The sequence below is a fragment of the Podarcis erhardii genome (assembly GCF_964252035.2).
Source record: "Podarcis erhardii genome assembly, chromosome: 3".
Lineage (NCBI taxonomy): Eukaryota > Metazoa > Chordata > Lepidosauria > Squamata > Lacertidae > Podarcis > Podarcis erhardii.
Window position 1 is genome coordinate 68,468,787 of NC_138507.1, and position 27,671 is coordinate 68,496,457.

General features: G+C 46.2%; 1 long non-coding RNA gene across 1 annotated transcript in view; it reads right to left on the bottom strand.

Annotated features, from left to right (window-relative positions):
* Positions 1 to 17,985, bottom strand: part of LOC309337704 — a 45,603-nt gene extending 27,618 nt beyond the window's left edge. The window contains exon 1 of the long non-coding RNA XR_014154512.1: positions 17,952 to 17,985. This is a non-coding gene — a long non-coding RNA (uncharacterized lncRNA). The remainder of the gene's footprint in view (positions 1 to 17,951) is intronic.
* Positions 17,986 to 27,671: the final 9,686 nt, after the last annotated feature.

Here is a 27,671-nt window from a genome sequence, read left to right on the forward strand (position 1 = left end):
AGTAGATAAATAGGTACCGCTCTGGCGGGAAGGTAAACGGCGTTTCCATGCACTGCTCTGGTTTGCAACATGACCCAGAAGCTGTACACCGGCTCCCTCAGCCAATAAAGTGAGATGAGTGCCGCAACCCCAGGGTTGGTCACAACTGGACCTAATGGTCAGGGGTCCCTTTACCTTTACCTTTATGATTTAATGGGATGCACGCAGCACTGTGTGTATGTTGCCGCTGTTGCTGTGTGTCCTAGTCCCTTCATTTCGCTGGTTATCTTTCCTTTAAACAGAGTTGTGTGAACTCTGTGCCCAGGGCGTTATGTGGTTGCTGTGTTGATTAGCTTCCTTTCCTTGCCTTTGTGTGCTGTGCTCATAAAACAGTGGTTGTGAGAAGCATATGGGGATTTGATCCCCGTCTACAGAAATACCTGGGGACTAGTGGTATTGGGGTCACTGCAGGCTGTGCCACTAGAGCTGGCAGATGAGGGGCATTGTGTGTATGAATATAACATGCTTGCTACGACATTGGAATTACAGTACTTCTGTTTAGAACAAAGCGGTTTGGAAGCTGCAGCTGGTGCAGAATGCAGCAGCCAAATTGCTGAGGGGGGGAGGGTATCTGGCCAACAACGTGTGACATCTGCACTGGCAGCCCATCTACTACTAAGACAAGTTCAAGGTCCTTCTGCTACAAAATCGTGAACAACTTAGGCCCAGGGTACGTCAGGGGTGGCTTGGCCCCTTATCCCAGCTCAGCCATGGAGATCATCTGCAGGAGCATCCTTGGTCATTCCTTGAACTGGTGAGGCTCATCTGACAACAAGAAGAAACAGATCCCTTAGTGTCATCTGCCCAGTATTGTGGAATACTCTGCCAATAGCAATTCTGCAGGCACTTTATGAAAACTTTTCTATTCCGTCAGGCCTATGCAGGCAATTATTTCCATAAGACTTGCCTGATTTCTGATTTTAACATTTTTATATGGTTTTTATCATATGGCTTTATGTATAATTGTTGTAAACCACTCTGATTTTTTTTTTTTTTTAGAATACTGGTATATGAATGTTTAAATAAATAAATAACTGTGTGAAATACTAGTGGCAATAAGTACAGTCTACATTCTTTAAAAGGTCAACCCTGATAGTTAAAGCCCTGTTGGGAAGCAAGAGTGTTAAACATGTGTTTCCAATGTGTCTGTATCAGGAGAGGTTAAAAGAAAAGAAAAGAGTTTTAAAAGCCTAAGGCATTCCCCCACCCCCAAATGTGTTTCTAAATCATACAGTCTGTCACAAACTATACCAAGCCCCTTTGTGGGAGAGGGATTATTAGAGGTGGTTAGCAGAACAAGAAAGCACGTAGATTCAAGGTAATTAACCCTTACTGTTGCTGTGTCAGTGTTGCCAGCAAAGCAGAAAAATGTTTAAAGAAGTAATATAGATTGACACGAGAGTATTTTCATTGCTTTTAGCCAAAGGCTACAGCAACAGAAACATGCAACAAAACAGATGGGAGTAGCAACAGAAGATAAAACATTTGACACCAGCAATTCCACATTTGACGCCTCATTTTAAAAGCTGCAATGGCTTGTAATTTTCATATTTTTAAATCTTCTGTTCCTACTCAATGCTTAAAACAAAGTGATGCATCAATATGGGGAAGTGCCATGCCCTCTGACCATCACCTGACCATTTGGGATCCTCTTAGCTCCCACAAAGGCACATCAACTGGCTACCAATGCTATTTCATCAAGGCTGAACTGCTGGCCAGATCTGCTTCCAGGGCACCCCACAATGAAAGCCCCACCTAGGAATCTGATCGGGAACCCATGAGAAAAGGAAGCAATGGAGGCTTGGCCATTAGGGTGAATGGGGCACTGCCCTACTAACCTCATCCTGCCCTTGGCCAGACCCCACCTGCCTGACTTCTTACTTGCAACCAGTACAGGCGGAGCACTGCCTATCGGTTTCTTCTTTCTTAGCCTCAGTGTTGCTCTTGTGGAAGGAGGATGCGGACAAAACTAGATTGGCTCTGCCTGTCATTGCCTCTACTGTTGGTCTTCCTGGTTTCCGTTCTACCAGTCCCAATGGGCAGTGGAAGTAGAGAAAAGGTATGACAAGAATGAGAAACCAACTAGTATAGGTGTGGGGCATTATTTATTTATTGACAGTGATTGCCGTTCTGGATGGTGCCCCTCGCTGCAATGAGTCCTCAGCATGGGAATCGTCTGTGACCTCCGAGCTTGCAAGCATCAGCTGTGCTGACTTGCTAAATGTCTCATACTAAGATCACTTGATATTTGGGTTTGCCAGGTTGTAACCCAGAGACAAATCCTTTAATTCTCCAGTGGCACAGGGAGTCTCCTGTCCATTTCTTGCTGTCAGGTTCTCTCATGCCAAACAGCAGTTGAGGGGTCTGGGGAGAAATGAGAAGCAGAGGCTACAGCCAGGGCCAGTCCACTCATTAACCTGAATGAGCCAGTTGCTTTAGGACAGGCACCCCCAAACTCGGCCCTCCAGATGTTTTGGGACTACAATTCCCATCATCCCTGACCACTGGTCCTGTTAGCTAGGGATGGTGGGAGTTATAGTCCCAAAACATCTGGAGGGCCGAGTTTGGGGGTGCCTGTTTTAGGTGGGCAGCTGGAGGAGCAGCAGATCCGGACCCCAGAGGAGCACACTGCTTGCCACCTCCTGTGACTTCCACTTCCTTGCAGAGTTTCAAGGTGTTGTAGGATTGCAAGCAGGCAACTTGATTTGTTATGAATACTGTGCCTCCACATGCATCCCTCTCTGAGACAACTGGGACTTGTAATTACCGTGAGAACATGTGTCCTTTAGAGCAATAAGATTGCTTTTGAGTATATGAGGACTGTCCTCTGAAGAAAGCAGTTAAGCCTGCAATCCTAGGCACACTTACATAAGCATCACTGTAGACAGAGTACATGTAGAGAGCAGCCATTGGGCTACATGTGCTTTGCAAGCTGGCCTCAATTTTGTTAACTATCTATTTCTTCTGCTTAGTGTTCCGTGAGAACTGATGGGAAAATGTGTCCCAATGTGCAGAAGATCTGGGAAGAGGTTAAATCAATTTGCTGCTTTCCTTTGAAATGATTAAACCTTAAAAAAATATTCTTTGATATTTAATAAAGCAGCTTGAACTAAGATAGAGGGGAAGCTGAGATCCCACAGAAGATCTTTGGAAAAAGGACAGTTGGATGCTTTTTATCTCTCAAATAGTTTTATTGATCCCCAGCCAAGAAATCTTTCATCTTCTTTCCCCTTTTCAACAAATGTTAACTGTATCGCTGAAAAATATGCATGTTACAGCTTAGAAAGATTTCTCATTATAAACTTGGTGAGCCTTCATCATTGTCACTGAAAACATTCATGACACCCTTTTAAACAAGAAAAAAATGCAGACAGTGCATAAGGATCTAGATCAGCAGTAGTTAACGTGTAAACCGCCCCCCCCCCGATGTTTCTGGACTCCAACTCCCATCAGCCCCTGCCAGCATGGCCAATCATTAAGGATGGTAGTTTTAGCAACATCCAAAGAGCCATGGGTTCCCTCACTTCAGATCAAGATGTTAGCTGAAATATGAGTCCGAGGGAGCAACAGAGCTGCCCATGGCCCATGGATCCAGGCTGGCAAACCAGGTAAGTCTAAGGCAACTCATCAAAGACTAGTCCCCAATAATAAGACAGAGCCTGTAGCCATAGTGTTAATGTGAAGAGAGGCAGAGGCAGGCAAAATGAAGTCAAGATCAGACATCTGGTCTCAGCTAGATGAAAAAGCACAGCAGAAGATAAGGTATCCATGCTTCTTCCTGTCCATTCTTCCCAGGACCACCCAACCTCTCCTTCCTGGCAAGTAGTAGGACAAACACTGGCCACTTCAGGTGGATAAAAGCACAAACTATGGTCCAGCCCAAGTTATTTTGCTGTGTGAGACAAAGGATGAGGTGGTGCCTCTCCCCATTCCATGTACAAAAGCCACCCATACTGGCATTTCAACACGAGCGATAGGATAACATTTCCCACTGAACCTGAGAGCAACTCCCTGAACCTTAGGGAGTTCAATGCAAGTTGCACAGCACACACAGATTGGTCTAGTCTCCACCCCTCAGCATCTGCTGCCTGAGGCAGCCACCTCACTCTGCCTAATGGTAGGGCTGGCCTTGGCACCAAGAGCAGGATGAAATTTCAGCTGCTTTGTCTCCCATTTGATCAGTGTATTTATCTGCTGATTCTGAAATCAGTGGGCTATGGCATGCTTAATTCAGTGAAAGGGCAAACACAGTGCTCTGGAGACCCATATGCCTTCCTGGAAAATTGGTAGTATTGGGTGGAATTAAACATTGCTCTCCTTCCACCATGCACTGTTCTGAGCTCCTTTGGGAGGAAGGGTGGGATATAAATTTAATTAATAAAAATTCCCTGACTTTTGCAAGGCTGGAATGTTGCATAATGTTCAAAAGTAAGAATAACATTAATTTAGTCTGCCTCCTTTTGCATCTGGCCCTGCACACCACTGGTAAACAGCCTCCAGAAGTTGCCAACAAATTGAATGCGGCCGTCAGACTCCAAAAGGTCATCTGCTTCTGCTATAGTACACAGGGCAGGACACTGGCAAAAGGAGCAATGGAAGAGATGGGCAAAAGAAACTGAGGGTCTATCATGTCTTCTGCACAGAGGAAGGGCTTGGTGCTGTAAAATGGGCCAAGCAGTTAAAAATATGCATTAGAAAGGGTGGTGTACTTCAAAAATATGACTCCAATTGCATGCATGCAAATTGGGATTTGACAAGCATAGGTTAACAAGTTGGAAAAGTTTTTTAAAATGCAATGGCCTTAATTTCCTCCTTAAATATCATTGTTTACTGAAACTAAATAAGGAAAGGAGACAGAGACTTGGGGATGTTTCCCTTTCTTTGCAAGGATGCCTTTGCTCCTATGTGCATGCGTACATGTTGTACTTGGGCTCTCTCACGTACAGGGGAGAATGTTTCTGGGACCCTTTCATAAAAAATTGGCAGCCGAACAGCACTGATACAACCATGGCTTCCTGAATCCACTGCCAGCTTCCCTGTACAGTGAATCATCCTTTGAGGGAGGTGGGAAAGGACTAGGGATTCCCCCTGCTAGTATTCTAAGAACAGTTTGAATGCTTTTGTAGACTAGATTATAACCCTAATGTGATTTTATCTTTTTAATTGACCAGCCTTAAAATGAGAGCTCACTTCCCAGGAAAGTGAAAAGAAAAGAATCAATCTGCCCATAGCCCTATTTTCTATTGTAGCATAACAAAGCAATGCTTGAAAAACTGCTTTCAAAGCTAAGCCGACTGCCACTCAGCACATTCTTTTCAGGTGTTCTTGCTGGGGATTACGCCTATATGTGTACACACTCTTTTGCTGATCTCTGATGCAACTGGGGCTGCTGTAAGGTCATGAAGAAACAGCAGTCTCGCCCTTGGAAAGGGTGTGAGTTGCCTGTAGGTAGTGATGTATGGAAGTGAGAGCTGGACCATAAAGAATGCTGATTGCCAAAGAATTGATGCTTTTGAATTATGGTGCTGGAGGAGACTCTTGAGAGTCCCATGGACTGCAAGAAGATCAAATCTATCTATACTTAAGGAAATCAGCCCTAAGTGCTCACTGGAAGGACAGATCCTGAAGCTGAGGCTCCAATACTTTGGCCACCTCACATGAGAAGAGAAGACTCCCTGGAAAAGACCCTGATGTTGGGAAAGATGGAGGGCACAAGGAGAAGGGGACAACAGAGGACGAGATGGTTGGACAGTGTTGTCGAAGCTACCAGCATGAGTTTGATCAAACTGCGGGAGGCAGTGGAAGACAGGAGTGCCTGGCGTGCTCTGGTCCATGGGGTCATGAAGAGTCGGACATGACTAAACGACTAAACAACAACAACAATATCAAGCTGCAATGTGGGCAAAGAAGGCACAACATTAGGATTTTTTCCAATGCAAATTATAGCTGTGGTGTGGGGAGCAGCAAGGGTACTATATGGGGACAGAGAATGAGAGTTTAATCCCCATCCCACTGTAGTACTGACAAGAAGTCCCCACTACACCCAAAGCTATTTGCATCAGAAGACAAGCCTTCATGGGCACTAAGGGGGTGCTTGGCTCCAGGGGCAAATAGCTGCTTAAGGGAGGTGAGTCTCATTGGGATCATGGTGGGTGGGAAAGGGTTAAACTTTTCCTCCTGACACACACACACACACACACACACACACACACACACACACACACACTGTTGCTGCACATGCTGTTTGCACTTAAAGCAGCAGCAATTACTTTTACCTATGCAATTAACATAATGTCTAGTTTGGTCCTTAGGGACATTAAGATCTGCAGATGTGCTCCACCATACAATGGATTCTTCCTATTGTATATACTTTTCCTTTCCCCCATACAAATCATTGGAGTTGTATTTACTACACTGACATGACCAGAGAAAGAGGAAGGGTCTGCACTCTTGGAAAACAATTACATGACAGTTGCCCTTTTGTTGTCTTCAGTCCCACCAGCCAGAGTCAACTGGGGCACCATCTAATCCGTCTGCTTTTGGAACAAAACAAAATCCTCTAGTGCTAATCCATCACCCCATCAGCTGACATCCTGCATCTTTTTCCAACTGTTTGCAACTGCACTCCCAGAAGCCCTGTTCTCAGAATGCATTTAATTAAGGCTGGAGATTTCTGCAAGTACATAGATAGTATTTCAGCCCAAGCCCTAGAAAGGTCTGCAGAAGCCCAGACTACAGTCTTCATGTTGGAAATTTAACCTCATTCTGTGCATTCTGTGGCAATTTCAGACTGTTCAATTTAAACAGAACTAGGTTCACTTTGAGAAGAAGTGTATATTGAGCAATTCCCCTGATTTGTTCATACAAAAATTGCACAGAGGTTATACAATGTTGACACCAAGTGGTTGTTATTCTGCAAGCTCCATGGCATCACTTTTCTCACTGTACAATGTTTTAAGGCATTTCCAAAAAGCAGAAAAGTACTAGTTAATAATTGCTGTTTATTGCAGTGTACCCACTTGTTTGAAGGCTTATGAAGATGCACACTTCTTGCACTAAGCACATCTACCCAAATGTGTGAAAGATCTGTGCATAGACTGGAAACATCCATAGATATCCTAAGAGGACAACCGAGTGTTGGAAAAACACTCTGCATGCCTTTAACAGAAGTGCCTGCTATGTCCTGTGATTGGTCCTGTTGATGGTAGTTGATGGACCACTGTGGATCACTCTGCATTTTAGCACATATGGACTGCATCTGCTTCACACCCTCTAAATGGCTGGTGTTGAGGTATCGTAGATTCTGTCAACATCCACAGGAGTTTCTCCTGAAGGTTGACTTTATCTGGATCAACAGAGACCGAAAATCATTTGAAGGGTTTGTAAGCCTGCTGACCCAGCTGGAAATCAGTCAGACTGAAGAAGACCCTAGCAACCGCTTCTTGGAAATGAACTTGGCAAGAATGACATGAAGGCTATTGGCCTGCAGATGGCGTTAGATCTTTTAGCCAAAAAGGAGAAGAAAGACTCTATCACAGGCTTCAAGACAAGAACCCAGCTGTGGTTCCTAGATTGGAACAAGATTTCAGAGCATAGCTGTCAACTTACAGATTTGAAAATAAGGGACCAGCAGCCTTGAAAATAAGGGACCAATAGCCAAAATAAGGGACCTGCAGCCTCACCTGTTCCAGGCACTCCAGTCTTCCTGTCCTCCTGCAGTCTGGTCAAACTCATGCTGGTAGCTTCGAGAATACTGTCCAACCAACTTTGTAACCAGAGGTTCAACTGAATAGAATCTGAATCACATGCACCACAAGGCCTATGCAGCCTCAACTTAAGATGGCTCCCCGGCCTGGCTTTGCACTGCAAAGTTTGCAGCAGCACGTGCAACAAAATGGCGTCCAGCATTCAAAAAACCCCTCAGCTTGCATTAACTAGCCACACACAAGGCATGCAAGCTCCACCCCCCAGTCGTTCTTAGACTTCTTATTGGGTGAGCAACACAGCCAAGCAACACAGTTGGAGCCTCCCTCCTCCCTGGCCGGCAGGGAGAGGAGCTGCTTCCTTTGAAATTTAAGGGACATCATTTAAGGGACATTTAAGGGACATCCATCAATAAGGGACAGCAGCGTGACATGGCGCTGGAATAAGGGACTGTCCCTTCAAATAAGGGACACTTGACAGCTATGTTTCAGAGACTAGCAAAAGAAAATAAAGGGAAGATCCATGTCTTCTTCTGTGGTTCTTCAGCTCTTGCCAAAGTCACCAAAGCTCATTGTGAGAAGTGCAACTTCCAATTCTTCAAGGAGCACTCGTAAGTAACATCCCCAGGCCATCCTGGACTGGGAGGTAAGGCTGCAAGTTATGTATGAGCTATGTATGATTTTTGATTTGTGGAACAAAACATGTGTTGAATAGTTCAACAAGACCCCCAGCAATTTTCAAGTGGTCCTTAGAAATGTTTTTGATAACTGCTGTTCTAGCAATACTTTGTGAATCAACCCTTTATCTGTGTTTGTATGGGCCACATTATGGAATCCTACCCCCAGCCATCCCTGGGTGGGCTCAAACCAACAACCTTCTGGTTAACAGCCAGATGCACTTACTCTTTGCACCACTGCATTTTTATGTGCTTTTCCCCAAACCAGTTTTGATGCACTTTGATAATAAAAAAAGAGAGTGACATAGCTGCTGTTAAAGCCACTCGACAGAAATTGTATGCTGGGTCCACACCTTGTTGGTTATTCTGCAGGAACTGGGTTGCCCTCAGCCAAAATCATTTTCTCTGGTTCCTGCCTCTTTTTAGGTTAATTGAGAAGATGTCGCTCTCTGTACTTTATCCCTTTATGGGCCTCTCGCACGTGGTCTCTCCATTCTCCTTTTTGTGTTGATCCTTGTGGAGGAAATTGGCTGGATTTTGAAAGTCTGTCAGCTTAATCAAACAAGCGCCAGTTTTCTACAGTCACAAAGCGTTCTCCTTTTCCCAGTCTCACAACAGTTTCTTTGATTGTCTTATTTATTTTCCTATGAGAAGATTCCACATGTGATCTCACGTAGGTGTCAGATGTAGATTGCACGTCATATAACCAGATGAAGTCGCCACCTTGAGCTTTCGTACACTGTGCAAGATTTGGAAAACTCCTTTGCATTCTTTGCCATGATGAATGAGTTGCAATCTTCTCCTGTGTTCAGTCCTTGTATTGGCTTAAAACACACACATGACAATGTTCTGCAGGCCAATGGTTGGAGGTGTTTTCAATCCCGCTGAAATATTCAAATAAAGGAGGTGGTTCTTTCATCTATGGAACATAGAAAGCTGCCTTGTTCCCAGTCTGATCAGTAGTTCACATAACTCAGTACTGTCCACAATAAGTAGCTGGAGACTCTTCAGGGTTTCTGGTAGGGAACATTCCCAGTCCCACCTGAAGATGCCAGTGCTTGAAACTGGGACCTTCTGCATGCAAAACAGATGTTCTACCACTGAGCTACAGCCCTTCCAGATGATGTAGCAAGATCAAATTGCTGTTTTGTCCAAGAAGCCATGTGGATAGAAATGACTTGCAAGCAAAGCGCTTATCTCTTGAAACAGAGTAGTTTTGGGACCCTCCTGACCAGGCAACTTAGAAAGCTTGTATGCTGTGATGCCTTTTGTATTTTTTTTAGATTCCCATCCATTTTACCTTTTAAATGCCACATAAATTCTGATTTGCTTTTTTATTATAGTCCTAGTCTTGACTCGTTCACTGCCCACGCACGATTGCCCCAGCTCTGTGCTACTAGAATTGCTCCCCAGGCAATTGATGCATATTTATTTTATCAGTTTTTATCCTTCCTTTGTACTTTTTTAAAAGCATGCAAGGGAGCTATCAATCCCGATCAAGTAAACAATCAAAAACAATCAAAACCACATTTTTTAAATTAAAAAAGTAAAAAAGAATTAAACACAGACGGATAGCAGATCAGGAACTAAAACAAGCTTTAAGCAGGCAAGTTCTTGCTGAAATAAAAATGTCTTAAGGAGGTGATAGATTGACACTGAGGAGGGAGGAGGGAGCTCAGCAACCTGGCATAGCCATGGAGAAAGACATCTTACCAGTCTCCACCAAACCAAATGCACCTTGAACACAGGCAGGGTGCACAAATAAGCTGATCTGACTGATCTGAGAGCATGGACAGGAACAATATTAGGGTCCCTTCACTATTTTTTTAAGAAGATTATAATCCGGTGTGGAGGGTCACAGCATAAGGCTCCCAGGACCATTTCCTGGTGTACAACTGGGAGAGACAGCTGTCTGAAAGCCTGGAGAGCCGCCACCAGACAGTGTACACAACACTAAGCTAGAGGGACAAAAGGTCTTATGGTTTATCCACACTTACCGTACCTTTTGCACCACTCTCTCCAGGCACAGGTTCGTACCTAAAAGCTCTGTGGGGTTTTTTGTTTTGATTTTTTTGCTCCAGAGCTTTCTATGCAAAAACACACTCTTTAGCACTCAAGCGGAGTAAATGTCAATTTGGATTTCCCACAGGTTGAAGTTTGCTCTGATTGAGCTTTAAAGAACAGGTTGTCGCCTGAAAGAGCAGAGGAAAAGTGTGGATAAATTTTATTCAATATAAAGCAGCTTCCTACGTTCTTAAGAATTCAAATGGATTGAATGATGCTATACTGAGATATTATTATTTTTTAAATGAGTTTTAGGCTCCGTGGAAGCCCAGAAAGGAACTAGGTAGCAGACCAGAAGGTTAAAGAGCAATGCAGTTGCCACCCTATTCTCCACAGATTTCCAAATACAGATTTCCAAATCCATGAAGTTCTTTTATTAGATTTACTAGCAGCAGCGGCTAATGTGGGGAAGTGGAATTGAGAGAAACAAGTTCCATTTTTGTGTGTTCCACCATTCTCTCATGGTAAACCATACCTGTACACCTGGGGCAAGCTGTTTCACATGACTGAATTGCCTGTTACTGCCACCCACAGGATAGCAAAGAGACCAGGAGCTTATGAGAACATTTTGGACACGTAAAAATAGTAGCACAATATATTGAAGTTTAAATGAAGTAGCTGGCACACTTAGGACCTTGGTTTTCTGTGAGGAAGCTTGTAAACACCATTAAGAATATGCGTTCTTATTGGCTACTGGACATGATGGCTATGCTCTACCTCCACTGTTGGAGGCAATATGCCTCTGAATACCAGTTGCTGGGAATGACAAGTGAGTAGAGGGCCATTGAGCTCATGTCATGCTTGCAGGCTTCCCAGAGACCATCTGGATGGCCATTGTGAGAACAGGATACTGGTCTAGATTGGCCACGGGCCTGATCCAGCAGAGCTTTTCTTATGTTTATGGTATTTTGCTCTTCAGCACAGTTTCTATCAGTAGGAAACACTATGTATGTAAGCTGTATCTTTTGTTCACTGAGCATGACTTAAGAGCAATACATATCAACTCAAAAGTAAGTATGTATAGGATTGGGGCCTAAAGTTAATTATTCTTACGTTCAGACAGATCTTTGCATCAAGATCCCCTGCAGTCCTACTTAAGAAGCACAACAATAGTAACAAGGAGGCCATACCAATCATGGTCTGGAGAGAAGAAACTGTTGACATCTTTGTAAGAAACAGCTCCAGCAATTCATTTGTAAAAGACTGAATTGCACAATCTGGAAAACCCTACAATGGAACACTCAGTTCTAAGCACATCTTATTCTCTTCCAGTTACTCAAAACAAGAAAACTTAACAAGTATTTATTTCTCGAGGCAAAAATACCTTCACCATAGGTGAAGGAGGAATTGAAACTGGGTGTGTTTGATCATGTTATCTAAAGATTTCTAACACTAATTAGATGATGATGGAACTACATGAATTATTCATCCCCCGGTCTTTGGATCTTTGTGTGGTTCCTCCGCACCCCACACTTGATCTTTCATGGAGCACTCTAAATGAAGGAAATCAGTGTAGGAACTCAAGAGCCAAACTCAATGTGGACATTTGGTTCCAGTGCTTAACAAAGTCCACCTATGCAACACAAAAGTTGCAGGCAGGGCAGGAGGGCAGGATAGACGTGGGTAGAAAGGGACTTTAACCCTTTGCTTTCTGTGTGACCCCCAAACGGAATCTCTCTCTCTCTCTTTCTCTCTCTCTCTCTCTCTCTCTCTCACACACACACACACACACACACACACACACGGCACCGGCTATTCACAATGAGAGGAAAGTTCCAATTGGGAGCTTTCTTTCTACTGTGAATAGCAGGTGTGAGGGATGTGTAAGCGCTTATTCCAGTCAGGACCACAGCAGTAGCAAGGGAATAATCCCCACCCCTGCCATGGTCCCAATCCAACTCAGGCCTCCTACACCAGATTGGAAAAAAACACACAAAAAACCCAGACACCTGTGTTATGATTCCATTCCCTCCCTGACCCCAAAATTGGTTATTGGCAACACAGGATGGAAGGAAAATGTTAACCCACACACCCACTTTGTCAATGTGCCATGGCCCTGCTCCTCATCCCTCTCTTTATGATTGCTACTTAAATTTTAAAAGACTAAGCATGTTAATTTCATTCATCCAATGAACATCATGCATAATCTGGCCCCAGGAGAAGCAGGTTTGGAAGGGAAATTGCAAGTGTTCACCAGTGGTTTCTTTTAACCAGATAAGTATCGTCCATAGACTCAAAACCTACTTTTGTAATTTGCAGCCCCAACAAAGTAAGGAGCAATAGAAAACAAAACCTCTAATTTTGAAATGTTCATTCTCCTCCTCCTTTGGATGATCAAACATTTGGAGTTTTCTTATTGTCCTAACTAACAGACAATGATGACTCACCAGTTGCGTGCATGTGTTGGATAATTTGTGGTCTGTAGAGGTTGAAATGCAGGAGCTAAAGTGACCACTGTGCATACTTGACCTTTGATGGGCTGAGAAAAAAATCCCCAAAGCAATTGTTCGGAAGACATACACAGCTCTTTATGCTTCTATTTTGAAAAGAGAAATTGGCAGGTAACAGTGATTGTTTTGCTATGGTTTTAAAACTGCACCCATGATGGACTGACGCCATCATATGACATTGCATAAAGGCATACTGGGATTTTATAAACAAGAGCAAACAAGACAAAGCATATAATAGTGGATGATGCTGAAGCATCCTTTGAAGTGTGTCTTTTTAATGTGCATCTTTCAATCTGAATCAAAAGTTGGCAGCAATTCCTTAGCATCTCAACATAGCTAAAGATATTCCTGGAGCCCCATAAATGGGTCACTGAAAACTAGGATTGCCGGGTTACAATCTAGTGCCTCTCTTACTCAAATGGCTCTCTTTGCAGTCACAGAAATAGGATCTGGACATGCCCAGGCCAATTCACTGAAGCTTCTAGAGCAGAGATGGAGAACCTCTGGACCATGGGTCAAATGTGGTTGGCATGGCCTCACAATCTGGCCCAATATCTTTCCCTAGTCCTCTCTCTGAGGCATCTCCTTCCCACAATCTCCCTGCTATACATTGACCATCCGATCTCATTCAAATAAACTGCCTTGAGCGCTTTTTGTTGAAAAAACAAGAGAATGTCTTTTGGCCCTTAAAGGCTAACAGATCTGATTATGGCATAAACTGTCATAGATTAGAGTCTACTTCATCAGATACATGGTGTGTGTGTGTGTGTGTGAGTGTGTGTACACACACACACACACACACACACACACACACACACTCTCTCGCTGGATCATCACCTTGTTGTGGTGAGTGGGCTCGCATGTTCCTATGACCCTTGTGAGCGAAGCCGTCAGGAGTCACGTACTCCCAGCAGGGTCACCCAAGGAAGTAAGGTCAAAGGGGAGGAGCAGAACAGGTGGAAGAGAACAAGTGGCATGTTACAACAGCTGTGAAGGCGGATGAAGGCTGCAGTAGATAAGAATCTACCGGTCCGTCGTGATACTCATGCCATTGGAATAGAGCCTTATTGCAAAGACTGTGCGTTGGTCAGTGTGCACTGATCTATGCACATAAAACTAATTCATGCACATGCGTCTTCCAAAAACCCATCCCAAACCCAAACCTCAAAGAGTCCCATGGCAAATGGCAAATGGTAACGGAGGCAGGAGAGGAAGGCATGTTTGGCAAACCCTCACTGTGATCAACTCCTACCCGGAAACCTATGTCCCCACTCTGGAAGGACTTGTGGATCCAGAATTGGCCTCCACAATCACTTATGGACTCACTGTTACAAAGTTGAAAACATTTGGAGAGCACCAAGATGGGGAACAGCTGAGTTAGAGGCAGAGTATATGCAAAATATTTTCTTATTTATGTATTATTTGTACTCATAGTCCATCCTTCACCGGAAAGTCCCAGGGCAGGTTACAACAATATTGCAGTTAAAACAACTGCATATTACTATATTAAAACCATAAAATAAATCAACAAAACTAACCAACAACAAAATAAACAAAGCAGAGCACAGAACAGCAGTGAAGGAAGAGGGGAGAAACTCAGCCAGGCAACCAGGGACATGGGTTGAAAGGTGTGCATTGACCAGATGTTGCAAAGCATAGAATGATGGTGGCAAAATGCATCTCAGAAAAGAGGTCACTTCACAACCTGAGGTCCACCACAGGAAAGACCCTCACATTTGGTACAAGCCCTCAAACCACAGAAGGTGGCAGCACTATTCACAGAGCCTCCCCTGCTGATCTTTTTGTGATTTTTATATTTTATTGCCTGTTTTATGTTTTTATATTGTTGCAAACCTCTGTGATATATTTTTTATGATACAGTGGTATACAATCAAGCAAGCAAGCAAGCAAGCAAGCAAGCAATGGTTTATGCAGTGCTTTTTTCTGGGGGATGCAGACCCCTAAACATTTTGTGAACCTTTGTACTTTTGTCCATTTACTGTATTTATTTTTTCCCATTTGAACTATAAAATGGTGATTTTCTTGAGTCAAAATGAGAGTACCCCTGAATATTTATTTATTTTTAGAAAAAAGGCACTGGGTTTATGAATACTATCATTTCTGCTGTCAGATTTCTGTCCATTGATTTTTTTTTTGCATATGTACTGACCAGTTAGTCCTATGTAGAATGCAGAAGAGCACTGCTGGCAGAGAAGCCTGGCTGACATTATTAGGCCCTATGGTGGTTTTGCTTAGGTAGATATGAAGGTAAAGCTGGCATCTGGCTGCAAGATCTTGTTCCTATGTTTGCATCCCTGTGATGTGGCCTATGGTTGGGGAAATGACTGCATAGTGTCATAGTTAATAATACACATAGCTGTCAACATTTTCCTTTTTTTAAGGGAACTTCCCTTATTCCAAATAGGATTCCTTGCAAGAAAAAGGGAAAGTTAACAGCTATGATAATACACCTTATTTCAAAAGTGGGTAGAAGCTGTACACAGTTCGGCAGGAGCAAAAGGTGCTATCGGGAGTACTCTATTTTTCAACAGTTGCTTTCAAAGGACATCTTGGGCAAATTAAGCAGCATTATAATCACACCACCATGTTGAAATCACTGGTGTTACTGATTTAAAACTGACTATCTCAAATAACATCAGAAAGTAAACCATCTTAGCACTGGTCCTCATTTGAGACATTAAATATTTTCCCCTTTACTATAGCAGGTAACTGCTTGATTGATTTTTCCCCAGTACTAGTGCTGCCACCTAGTGCATGAAAGTCGTGTATGAAATCAGTTGAGGGAACTAGGTACAGTATACTTAAGCCTGGAGAAGAGAAGTCTGAAGCAGGGGACAAGATAGCAAGGGATTGTCACACAGAAGAGGGCAAAGTCTTGTTCTCCGCAGGTCTAGACCTAATGTGCTTAATTTATATGAGTGCTGAGCAGCAGAAGAAATCTACTGATGAGATAGAGCAATTTGACAATGGGACCAATTACTGGCATATAGAGGGGTTGTGGGCGTCTCATTGCTGAAGGTCTTCAAGCAGGGACTGGAGAACCATTTGCCATGGAAGCTCCAGCTCTGGATTTCCAGAATTCACCATGGGGTTGGATTCAAAGCCAGATTCAGAGCCGGCTCCAGGTTTTTGTGGGCCCTTGGGTTGCCAAGTATCAATGGGCTTTGGCCATTTGTGCCTGTCCTGAGCACCCCCCAACCTGGCTGCCCACTCCCACCAGGCCTAGACTAGATGATGTACAAGGCCACTTTCAACTTTCTATGTAGTACGGGGTAGAGCAGATTCCAAACCAAATGCTTTGCTTACTTGACTTGAGATTTGACGAAAACACAACCCTGTAACTTCTCACTTTGCTGGGTGAGAAGCACTAACGTTCTTCCAAGGTGGGAGCCACAGCTGAAGGCTCCTCATATGTGTGATTGCCTTGGACCACTGCAATCAGTATAATGCTATCCCCTTGCTTATCTTCTATATTTTATTCTCGCACAGTTTTATTATATAGCAGAAAGGATTATCGGTGTCGTTTTATATTTCTCTCATATAAATTATACAAAAGAAACTACCCAGTCTGTGTTACGTCTTTCAGAAACACTCCTAAACTATCAAAGAATGTCAAATGGGATGAGTTTAAAACAAGTGGCATTGGTAACATCTGCTCATTTCCTGCCAATAGCTCACAGAACCACCTATGGTTTTCCCTACTTTATTCTCTACTCCTGTCTTTTCTTCATTTTCAAGCCTCCACCACTGATCACTTCCTGTTTTAGGCCACTGCCTTCTCTGTTCTTTCCCTTTTAACAATTTTCCAACCTTTCGGCCTGCCAGAATTCACTATTCCCTCAGCGATCTGACCCACCATCAATATAAAGCTTCTCCTGTTCTTATTGGACTCCAAATGTCCTTATTATAACCCCTCCTTTCATGAGCTCCTCCACATGCAGCTGCTAGGTGACCTTGGGCAAGTCACACTTCTTTGAAGTCTCTTAGCCCCACTCACCTCACAGAGTGTTTGTTGTGGGGGATGAAGGGAAAGGAAAATTTAGTCGCTTTGAGACTCCTTTGGGTAGTGATAAAGCAGGATATCAAATCCAAACTCCTCTTCTTCTTCTTCTTCTTCTTCTTCTTTGCTCCATCTTGCGCATATGTTCCTCCCAGATTCTAATTTCTTGCTCCTTCACACCTCCAGCAGCCTCCATCCCTTAGCTTCCTTACCTCCCGGAATCAATTTCCAGTCAGCTTTTAAGTAATAAACCTCTCTACAAGCTGCCTCACCCAGGCAGATGTTCTCATTCCAGGGGCTGTGTGAGATTTCCCCCCAAACAAAACTGCCCAGAACTTGCTTCCCTCACATAAATTATAATAGTTGCAAACATTTTATTACTGAAAGCTTCCTTTCCTCACCATTCCATAACATCCCAGCACACGAAAAATGTAACCACAAATAAAAAATAACCATTAATTAAAAACAACAACTAATACAATGTTTCTTACCACCTAATGCTACACACTGTTTGGTCACTTCTCTAAGTGGAAAGAGTTGCCAAGTTTGAAAGGCAGCCTCCAAATAATGTTCTTGTCACAATTTTCTGTGCAAAGCAGTTCTGTGCAGCATGTACCAACTGTGAACAGCAAGAATCTATAATACTGAAGTGCTGTAGTGCTATATAACAGCTGAGGGGCTGCAGCATTGAAATTCCCTTTCCTAGGCAACTGTAGAAGGCAGTTTTACGGAAAAAGTTAAAGCTTCTCTCTCCTCAGTCCTCACTACTTGCCCTGACTCCAGGCCACCACCAACAGAAAGGCCCGTTGCTAATACATTCCCTTATGAGGAGCTGGCTTTTAACATCACAGCACTCCTTTAAAGCTGCAAAGGAATGTAAAATATAGCAGTCATTTGCTTGGCCTTGTGTTTAAAGATAGGCACTCGCTGATCTTTCCCCACACCCTTAAATACTGACTGTATGGAATCACTGACATTAAAAGAAATGTCAACAAACCTTTGCCAGACTCTCCCATAAATGTGAAGGCAGGTCAAGCTGTCTGGTAATGGAAGGAGCAGTGGAGAGGAAATAAAAGGAGGCCTTCCTGTGCCTGCCAAACCATTCATTCCTGAGTTATCTTAACAGTGTTTCCTGCCAACAAGGCAATGGCACATTCAGGGAGGGTTAAAAGGCCAGATTCTCTTCAATAGGGCCTGAGCTGATTAGAGCTATGATGTCAGAAGCCCTTTTCAGATCACCGACAGAGCACAGTGATACTGTGCAAGACTTATTTGGGATACACAGCAGTTTAAAGCAGGGGTGGGGAAGCTTGCTCAGTCCAAGGGCTGCATTGCCTTCTGGGCAGCTTCCAAGGGCTATGTGCCACTGGGGTGTCAGGCCAGAGACTAAAGTGGTTAGAGCAACGAATGTGAATATGTGACCCTACCTGCCCGCAGACTGTCTCGCCAGAGTGGTGCATGCTGTAGTTATCTCCCGCTTGGACTACTGCAATGCTTTCTACGTGGGGCTGCCTTTGAAGGTGACCCGGAAACTAATCCAGGATGCGGCAGTGAGACTGGTGACTGGGAGTGGCTGCTGAGACCATATAACACCAGTTCTGAAATACCTACATTGGCTCCCAGTACGTTTCTGAGCACAATTCAAAGTGTTGGTGCTGACCTTTAAAGCTCTAAACAGCCTCGGCCCAGTGTATCTGAAGGAACCCCATCGTTTAGCCCGGACACTGAGGTCCAGCTCCGAGGGCCTTCTGGCCATTCCCTCACTGAGAGAAATGGAGTTACAGGGAACCAGGCAGAGGGCCTTCTTGGTAGTGGTGCCCGCCCTGTGGAACACCCTCCTATCAAATGTCAAGGAAATAAACAACTATCTGACTTTTAGAAGACATCTGAAGGCAGCCTGTTTAGGGAAGTTTTTTATGTTTGATGTCTTATCATGGTTTTAATATTCTGTTGGGAGCAGCTCAGAGTGGCTGGAAAAACCCAGCCAGATGGGCGGGGTATACTGTAAATAAAAGAAGGAGGAGGAGGAGGAGGAGGAGGAGGAGGAGGAGGAGGAGGATAGTTTCTGCACACATTCACACACACCTTTCTATCTTCCATTTTTCTGGGCATTATTAGAGTTCAAGGACAACATTCCAGTCAGGTAAAACCACCTGGAGTTCTGAGGGACAGGTATAGAGGCCTCACATTTGCTCCCTGAGCCTGAGGTTCTCCACCTCTTGTCTAAAGCATAATTCCAAGATGGGCTTGGTGCTCTACCCAGAACATTCCCATTCAAGTTCAGAAGACAGAGTCTGAATTAACTCTTATGCTTTGTTTTCATACCCCAAGGAGCAGGACTGAACTCCAGGTGTATTACACACTGTTTTATGATGAGCCAAGCAGGACATTTATAATGCTTTACTGGGTCTGTGACTTCTATCACAGTGTGAAAAAGCACCTCGTTCCAGTTCCTTTGGGTAGCTGACAGTCTTACTTGTTTGGAGAGTGTTAAGTTAAAGGTGTTGCAGAGTTGATCATGGTATAAGTTTCCAAACCTGGGCAGAAGTGCCTGAATGTATGTAACTCACTCGGTTTTATGGCAGCAAGATGTAACCATGCCATTTCATGCAATCCAAGAGTGGATGGGGCTGCAGAGGCAGCTGTTTTATGCATCTAGCTCAGTATCATCGGTTCTTCCCTGACTGGCAATGTCTCTCTATAGTTTCAGACAGGAGTCCTTCTCAGGCCTCACAGAAAGGGTTTGGTTTCTTCTGAGAGATAAACATAGCTTCATAACACACAGAGTGACCCTGTATGCATAGGCTGGGGGGGGGGGAGGGAGTCAGGAAAAAATATACAAAATCACTATAATTTTTGGTGATTCAGAGATTTAAACTGAAATCAAGTTGGATTTGAGTTTGTTAGTGTCTCTGGTAACTTCTCTCTCTTACATCATGGATCTTGACAAATTGGATTTTAAAAGGCAAAATAATATTAGAATTGGAGTTGTCAGAGATGCACAAGGAAAATTGTGCTTTTACGCTCAGGCACTTGGCAAAGTCTTTGCAGATTTTTATATGATGGACGGATGCTCTGTATTATTTTATTAATACTATTGCTTAACACAAGTTTGTCATGGTCTTTGGCTAGAACAGTAAACCTATGAACTGAATAGACCTACCTGGATAGGAGAACCTGGGACCTTGGATGTGCAAAGCATGGGCAGATGTAGCTCAGCCTCCTCTGGCAGAATATTCACCAACCTGGGCAATGCTGCTGCTGGAACCCACCACTAACCTCCCCAAAACAGTGTCCCAGGCCTCTTTTCAAGCACGGATGGCTGGATCTGTCTGTTTCAGTTCTCTGTGCTGCTCATTTCTTCACAGTTCACTTCTCCACATTTCAGCCACAATTTGAAATTAAAAACAAAATCCACATGGAAATACATCAACCTTTTAGTACATATTTCTCCTAATACACGTTTTCGTATGCAGTTCTGACTAATGTCCATATTTTTTTGCAAGCAACGTGCCCTAATGCATTGTTGCATAACATAATGCATTGTCCCTGGCTATTGACCGTGCTGTTTAGGGTTAATATTTTCAGATAGCTTCACTGAGGACATTTCACCTTCAAGGGTGTACACAGGTGTAGATGTGCTTAGGCTTGCTCCAAAGGGCAAACACTGTTCATGCTGTCATGGGAACTGAGAAGGCTCTCCCCCTCCCACATTTCACTATACATCCAGATGCCAAAGCACCGGCGGCTAAATTCAAAGATACATATTTACACTAGGATGGGTGCAAAGCTGGCTGCTTCCCTACATCAGAATGCAGCCTTTCCCACAGTGTTGGCTGGGAATGATGGGAGTCATGGTCCAAACTGTCTGGAGGGTATCTTCAATTGAAAAGACAACACTGGATATTCTTTAAAAATAACTTTTGACCCTCAAATCCATTGGGTAGTTCTCTGGTCCTTGCAGAACTAAGACACATTAATGTGACATGAGGTCCACCTGTCCACCCCACGCCACCCCTGCATTGTATCCTCACAACAACCCTATTAGTCTGAGAGATATGCTGTGTAAGCACTATAATATATACCTTGGAAGTCAAACAGCTTAGTTCCCAAATGTTTTGGTTCCAGAATGTTGCAAACCTGGAAGTGACTGTTCCAGTTTGTGAACTATTTTTGGAAGCCGAACGTCTGACGGGGCTTCCACAGTTTCTGCACTTTGGTTTTCGAATGTTTTGGAAGTTGAACGGACTTCCGGAACGGATTCCGATAGACTTCCAAGGTACAACTGTACTTTGAAAGCACAGTCTTTTCCTCAAATAATTCTGGGCACTGTAGTTTACCCCTCACAGACTTACATTTCCAAGCAACCCCTGAGCAAAACAACAGGGCCCAGAATTCTTTGCATAAAAGAGTATGCTTCAAATGTACTCCCTGCCCTCCTCTCATGGTCTGGGTACTGTTATGTAGTGAAGTTTCACCCTGGGCCAGCAGGGGGATACTGTATATAGTTTTCACTCAGGTCTGTAGATAGTTTTCCCTCAGGTCCGCGTCAGTTATTTTAGGCGGGAACTCTGGGCTGTTGTTGTTACAATGTTGACAGCCGGCTGCCTATAAAAGCAGGCCGGCTGAGCTGTTTGCAGTCAGTTCTATTCCAGCTTACGAAATAAAGAGCTAGTTGGAGAAATCGCTGGTCGTCGGCTATGTCAACCCACAACTTAACACTGGCGACGAAGGTGGGATCGATGGACATCAGAGCACAGCCAGATGCGGCCAGCCTCTGAACTGAGCTGAATCACTGAGCTGAATCACAGAGCGAAATCACTGAGCGAAATCACTGGACAGAACCAATTCAGAGCTGACTGTTCTGGCTAGAGCACTGTGTTCCATCCATCGCCCTTCACGCCGGCATCGGAATCATGGCTTCACTTGTGCCTCTACCGCCGTTTGTGCCAGCCTCTGAATCATGGGATTACTACCTCGCTCGGTTCGACTGCTACCTCCAAGCCAACGAGCTGACAGCAGTATCAAAGGATCGTAAGCGGGGCCTATTCCTCAGCCTCTGTGGGCCTGAGGTGTTTGAGACGGCCCGAGCATTGGTTGCGCCCGAAGCAGTCCAGGCAACACCATGGGACACGATCCAAGAGAAGCTCCGCAACCACTACGCACCAAAGCCGTCCAAGATTGCTGCCCGCCATGCGTTCTACCACCGGAACCAGGCAGAGGGGGAGTCAATCAACAACTACACCACCGCCCTGCGACAGGCTGCAATGCACTGTGAGTTCAGAGACTTAGACGATGCCCTGATGGATCGAATCGTCTGCGGGGTCCGGGACATCCATCTGCAACGGCGTCTCCTCGCCAAGCCAGACCTCACGCTGCAGAAAGCCATTGAGGAGGCTGTGGCCTCAGAAGCTGCTGAACGCTCCGCCCAGGAGATCCGCAAGTCCAGCAGCCCGCGTCTTGCTAGGGAGCCAGTTCTGGTGCATCATGAAGAGGCCAGCAGTGATGAGGCATCCTCCAGTGAAGGCGATGACGTGCACCAGACAAAGCGGGAGCACAGGAAGTTCCAACAGAAGTCCAAGGGCCAAACGGAATGTGCCGGCTGCGGAGGCAACCATTCCCGTGCCAAGTGTCGATTCAGAGACGCCATCTGTAGGAAGTGTTCCAGAAGGGGCCACATCGCTAAGGTCTGCCGATCGGCTCCGTCTGACACCCCCCCTTCATCGACTCGCAAGTCCAAGCCTTCACTCCAGTCTGCCAAGGAAAGTTGTTTCGCTCTCACCAACTGCCGCTGCCCGTCTGGAACCACGATTGGCCAAACCGACTCGCCTACGCGACGCAAGCTGAACGTCACGGTGCTCATTGAAGGAGCTCCATGTGACATGGAGATCGACACCGGGTCTGCCCTGTTCATCGTGTCGTGGAGCACCATCAAAAGACTGGTACCCAGAGTGTCCAAAAGGCAACTCGACTCTCACCGCGTACACCTGAGAGACTACCAGGGAAACGACATTCCCGTGGTAGGCGTTGGCCGGTTCCGGATTGCCTTCAAGGATTTTTCGGGCCTGCTCCGGTTGGTGGTGGTCGAAGGTCAGCGGCCAAGCCTCCTAGGGCTAGACTGGTTTGATGCCCTCGGCCTGGAAGTCACCGGCATCAACTGCATCTCTAACGCAGAGACTGAGGGTCTGGTCAAAGACTTTGCCGAGGTTTTTGACGGCACCTTGGGGCAATATACAGGTACGCCCATCTCCTTTAGCCTTGATCCACAAGTCGCCCCCATCAAGCTAAAGCCACGCCGGGTTCCCTTTGCTCTCAAGGCTAAGGTGGACGAACAACTGGACAAACTGATCGCCCAAGGAGTTTTGGAGCCGGTTGACCACGCCAAGTGGGAAACCCCCATCGTCACGCCTGTCAAGCCAGATGGGTCGGTGAGAATCTGCGCTGACTACAAGTGCACGATCAACAAGGCACTTCAGCAGCACGCTTATCCGGTTCCTGTTGTCCAACACCTGCTGCATTCCCTGGGTGAGGGTAAGGTCTTCGCTAAGCTGGACCTTGCCCAAGCCTATCAACAACTGCCAGTCGATGATGCCACTGCTGAAGCCCAGACGATCGTCACCCACCAGGGGGCATTCCGTTGCCGCCGGTTGCAGTTCGGGGTGAGTGTGGCTCCTGGCATCTTCCAAAGCCTTATGGAGCGTCTCCTGCAAGGGCTTCCGGGCGTGGTACCATATTTTGATGACGTCTTGGTGTCTGCAGACTCACACCAGCAGCTGTTCGAGCGCCTCCGTGCCGTGCTGACCAGGTTCCAAGAGGCCGGGCTCAAGGTAAAGAGGGAGAAGTGCCAGATCGCCGTTCCACGGGTAGAGTTCCTGGGCTATCTTATAGATGCCTCCGGCCTTCACCCGACCACATCCAAGATCCGCGCTATCCAGCAGGCCCCCACCCCAAAGACCAAGACGGAGTTGCAGGCATTCCTGGGGCTGCTGAACTTTTATAACATGTTCCTGCCCCACAAAGCCACAGTGGCTGAGCCTCTTCACCGACTCCTTAGTACAAAGATGCCTTGGGCCTGGGGTCATCAGGAGACGGCGGCCTTCAACGCGGTCAAGGCTCTCCTTTCATCAGACAGTGTGCTGGTACAGTACAGTGAATCCAGGCCGCTGGTCCTTGCCTGCGACGTCTCACCTTTTGGCATCGGTGCTGTCCTTAGTCACCGTTTTCCAGATGGAAGAGAAGCACCACTCGCCTACTTTTCCAGGACACTATCTCCGACGGAACGGAATTACAGCCAGCTCGACAAGGAGGCATTGGCACTTGTGGCTGGAGTGAAGAGGTTCCATGAATACCTCTATGGCAGGACTTTTGACCTCATCACTGACCACAAGCCACTCCTGGGCCTCCTCGCCGGTGATCGTCCAACTCCACCGGTCCTCTTGCCACGCATGCTGCGATGGACTGTTTTCCTGGCTGCCTACCACTACCGGCTCATCCATCACCCGGGGAAATCAATGGGCCATGCCGACGCCCTCAGCCGTTGCCCTCTTCCAGCATTTGTGGAAGACCCGGCTCCAGCTTCATCGCTCCTTCTGATTGAGGATCTTCCGGCAGCGCCTGTATCAGCTGCCACTGTGGCCTCCGCGTCTGCCCAGGATCGCACCATCAGCCGGGTGCTCAACTGGGTGTGGAGGGGGTGGCCACAAGGGCCTTTTGCATCGGAGTTCCAGCCCTTCGCAACCAGACAACATGAACTCTCAGCTCATCGCGGCTGTCTGCTGTGGGGAGACAGCGTCGTGATTCCCCAGGGACTCCGTCAGCGCGTCCTGGAGGCTCTGCACGTTGGCCACCCGGGAATTGTCAAAATGAAGGCGTTGGCTCGGTGTTATGTCTGGTGGCCTAATATGGACGATGCCATCACTGCCTGGGTGTCCGCCTGTCAAGCGTGCCAAGAGTCGAGGCCTGCACCACTGGCAGCTAAGGGACACACCTGGGAGACGCCAAAGACACCCTGGTCGAGGGTGCACATTGATCTGGCTGGCCCCTTTCACGGCCGGACCTTTATGGTAGTGGTGGACGCCTATTCCAAATGGCTGGAGGTCGCCCTGATGCCCTCCACCACTACCGAAGCTGTCATCCGGGTGCTGCAAGGCCTGTTCGCAACGCATGGGTGTCCTGATGTCCTTGTCTCTGACAACGGACCACAGTTCACGTCAGGCACGTTTGAGCGGTATCTTTTGGGACTGGGCATCCGCCATGCCCTAACGGCACCCTTTCATCCATCCAGCAACGGGCAAGCGGAAAGAATGGTGCGCTCGGCAAAAGAGGCACTGGCGCGCCTGGACCGGGGAGACTGGCATGAGCGGGTCGCCAAATACTTGTTCGTGCAACACATCACCCCTCATGCAGCCACAGGGAGGAGTCCTGCTGAACTGCTTATGGGCCGCCGCCTCAGGTCACCGCTCGACCGGCTACACCCGGACTTTGCCGTGGCTGAACCCCCAGGCTGTGCCAACGCGCCACGGTCATTTGTCCCAGGAAACCAGGTCTTTGCCCGGAACTATGTGGGGGACATTCCTTGGGTGCCACCCACAGTAGTGGGAGTCACTGGACCTCGCTCGTACCAGGTGGCACTCAAAGACGGACGCTTGTGGCGACGGCACATAGACTAGCTTAGGCGCAGGGTTGGGGACTTGGACACTACCGAGGTGCCCCCAACTGCGCTTGCGGCTCCAGAAGAGACACGTACAGATGGCGAGGCCCCACCTACACCTCCCTCACAAACTGCCAGCGTGGAGCCGAACCAAGCCGCTTCAGAGGGTCTGCCAGACTTACCACAGGCTCAGACCACTCCACTTGCGGAGGCTCCACCCACAGCAGCGGATCCAGGGGATTTGGTTCCAACGCCACCTAGGGTCGCACCACATCCTCAGCAAGAACTGTGTGGCCCTTCGGACTTGGCTACCAGTCCCCGGCGGTCTGGCAGAGTTTCCAAGCGCCCAACTTATTTAAAGGACTATGTTGTTGGACATGTATCACTGTTGGTCTAAGTATGGGAAATGTAACCAATATGCTTTTGTGCCTAATTGAACCATTACGCGTAGTGCTGTATATAAGGAAACCATTACGATTGTAACTAACGCCTTATCTCGGTGGGGAGGGGTGTTATGTAGTGAAGTTTCACCCTGGGCCAGCAGGGGGATACTGTATATAGTTTTCACTCAGGTCTGTAGATAGTTTTCCCTCAGGTCCGTGTCAGTTATTTTAGGCGGGAACTCTGGGCTGTTGTTGTTACAATGTTGACAGCCGGCTGCCTATAAAAGCAGGCCGGCTGAGCTGTTTGCAGTCAGTTCTATTCCAGCTTACGAAATAAAGAGCTAGTTGGAGAAATCGCTGGTCGTCGGCTATGTCAACCCACAACTTAACAGGTACCATGTACCTAAATGTCCTCAGTCCAGCATACCTGAAGGAACGTCTCCACCCCCATCGTTCTGCCTGGACACTGAGGTCCAGCACCGAGGGCCTTCAGGCAGTTCCCTGACTGCGAGAAGCCAAGTTACAGGGAACAGGCAGAGGACCTTCTTGGTAGTGGCGCCTGCCCTGTGGAACACCCTCCCACCAGATGTCAAAGAGAAGAACTACCAGACTTTTAGAAGACATCTGAAGGCAGCCCTCCTTAGGGAAGCGTTTAATGTTTAACAGACCACTGTATTTTACTATTTTGTTGGAAGCCGCCCAGAGTGGCTGGGGAAACCCAGCCGGATTGGCGGGGTATAAATATTATTCTTATTATTCTTATTATTCTTATTATTATTAATGCCATCTTTGGAGGAAAAGAAGGGGGGATGAAATTAATGAAATAAATAATGAAATCAATTATCGTTTGTTGCTTGAAGTCCTGAAATGGAAGCCAAGCTCCACCCCCACTCTTGAAATCTAGAGATACAACCAAGTTTTATCTTGAGCCCTCCAAGCAATTGCACTTTATGAGGGTGCATAAGCAGCCACCAGCACACACTAGGCTTAGTGGTTCTAGTTGAAGGATGGTTTCCAGGAGTGTCTGAAACCTTTTATCATATTTTATTTTGGAAACCATGACTAACTGGGACACGGGTGGTGCTGTGGTCTAAAGGGCTTGCTGATCAGAAGGTCGGCAGTTCGAATCCCCACGACAGGGTGAGCTCCTGTTGTTCGGTCCCTGCTCCTGCCAACCTAGCAGTTTGAAAGCATGTCAAAGTGCAAGTAGATAAATAGGTACCACTCCGGCGGGAAGGTAAACAGCATTTCCATGCGCTGCTCTGGTTTGCCAGAAGCGGCTTAGTCATGCTGGCCACATGACCCGAAAAAACCGTCTGCAGACAAACACTGGCTCCCTCGGCCTGTAAAGCGAGATGAGCGCCGCGACCCCAGAGTCGTTCGCGATTGGACTTAACTGTCTGGGGTCCTTTACCTTTACCTTTTTTATGACTAACTACCATTTAAGCAAAATTGTAGATCTGAGGATTGAATTTTTTAAAAATGTATTGTTTAAAAACATTTTATATTGGGGAGGTTGCACTCCTGGCTCTGAGGCTTCCCCCTACGCTCAAGGCAATGCAGGGTTCCTAAAGGGTTTCTGACTTCCTGAAGCTGCATTTGAACAAAGTATCTTGATTTCTGAAGGTGCTGCTAACTCCCCTTATGATGCAATGTGTCCCACCCTGTGCTAGTAGCCAGGTTA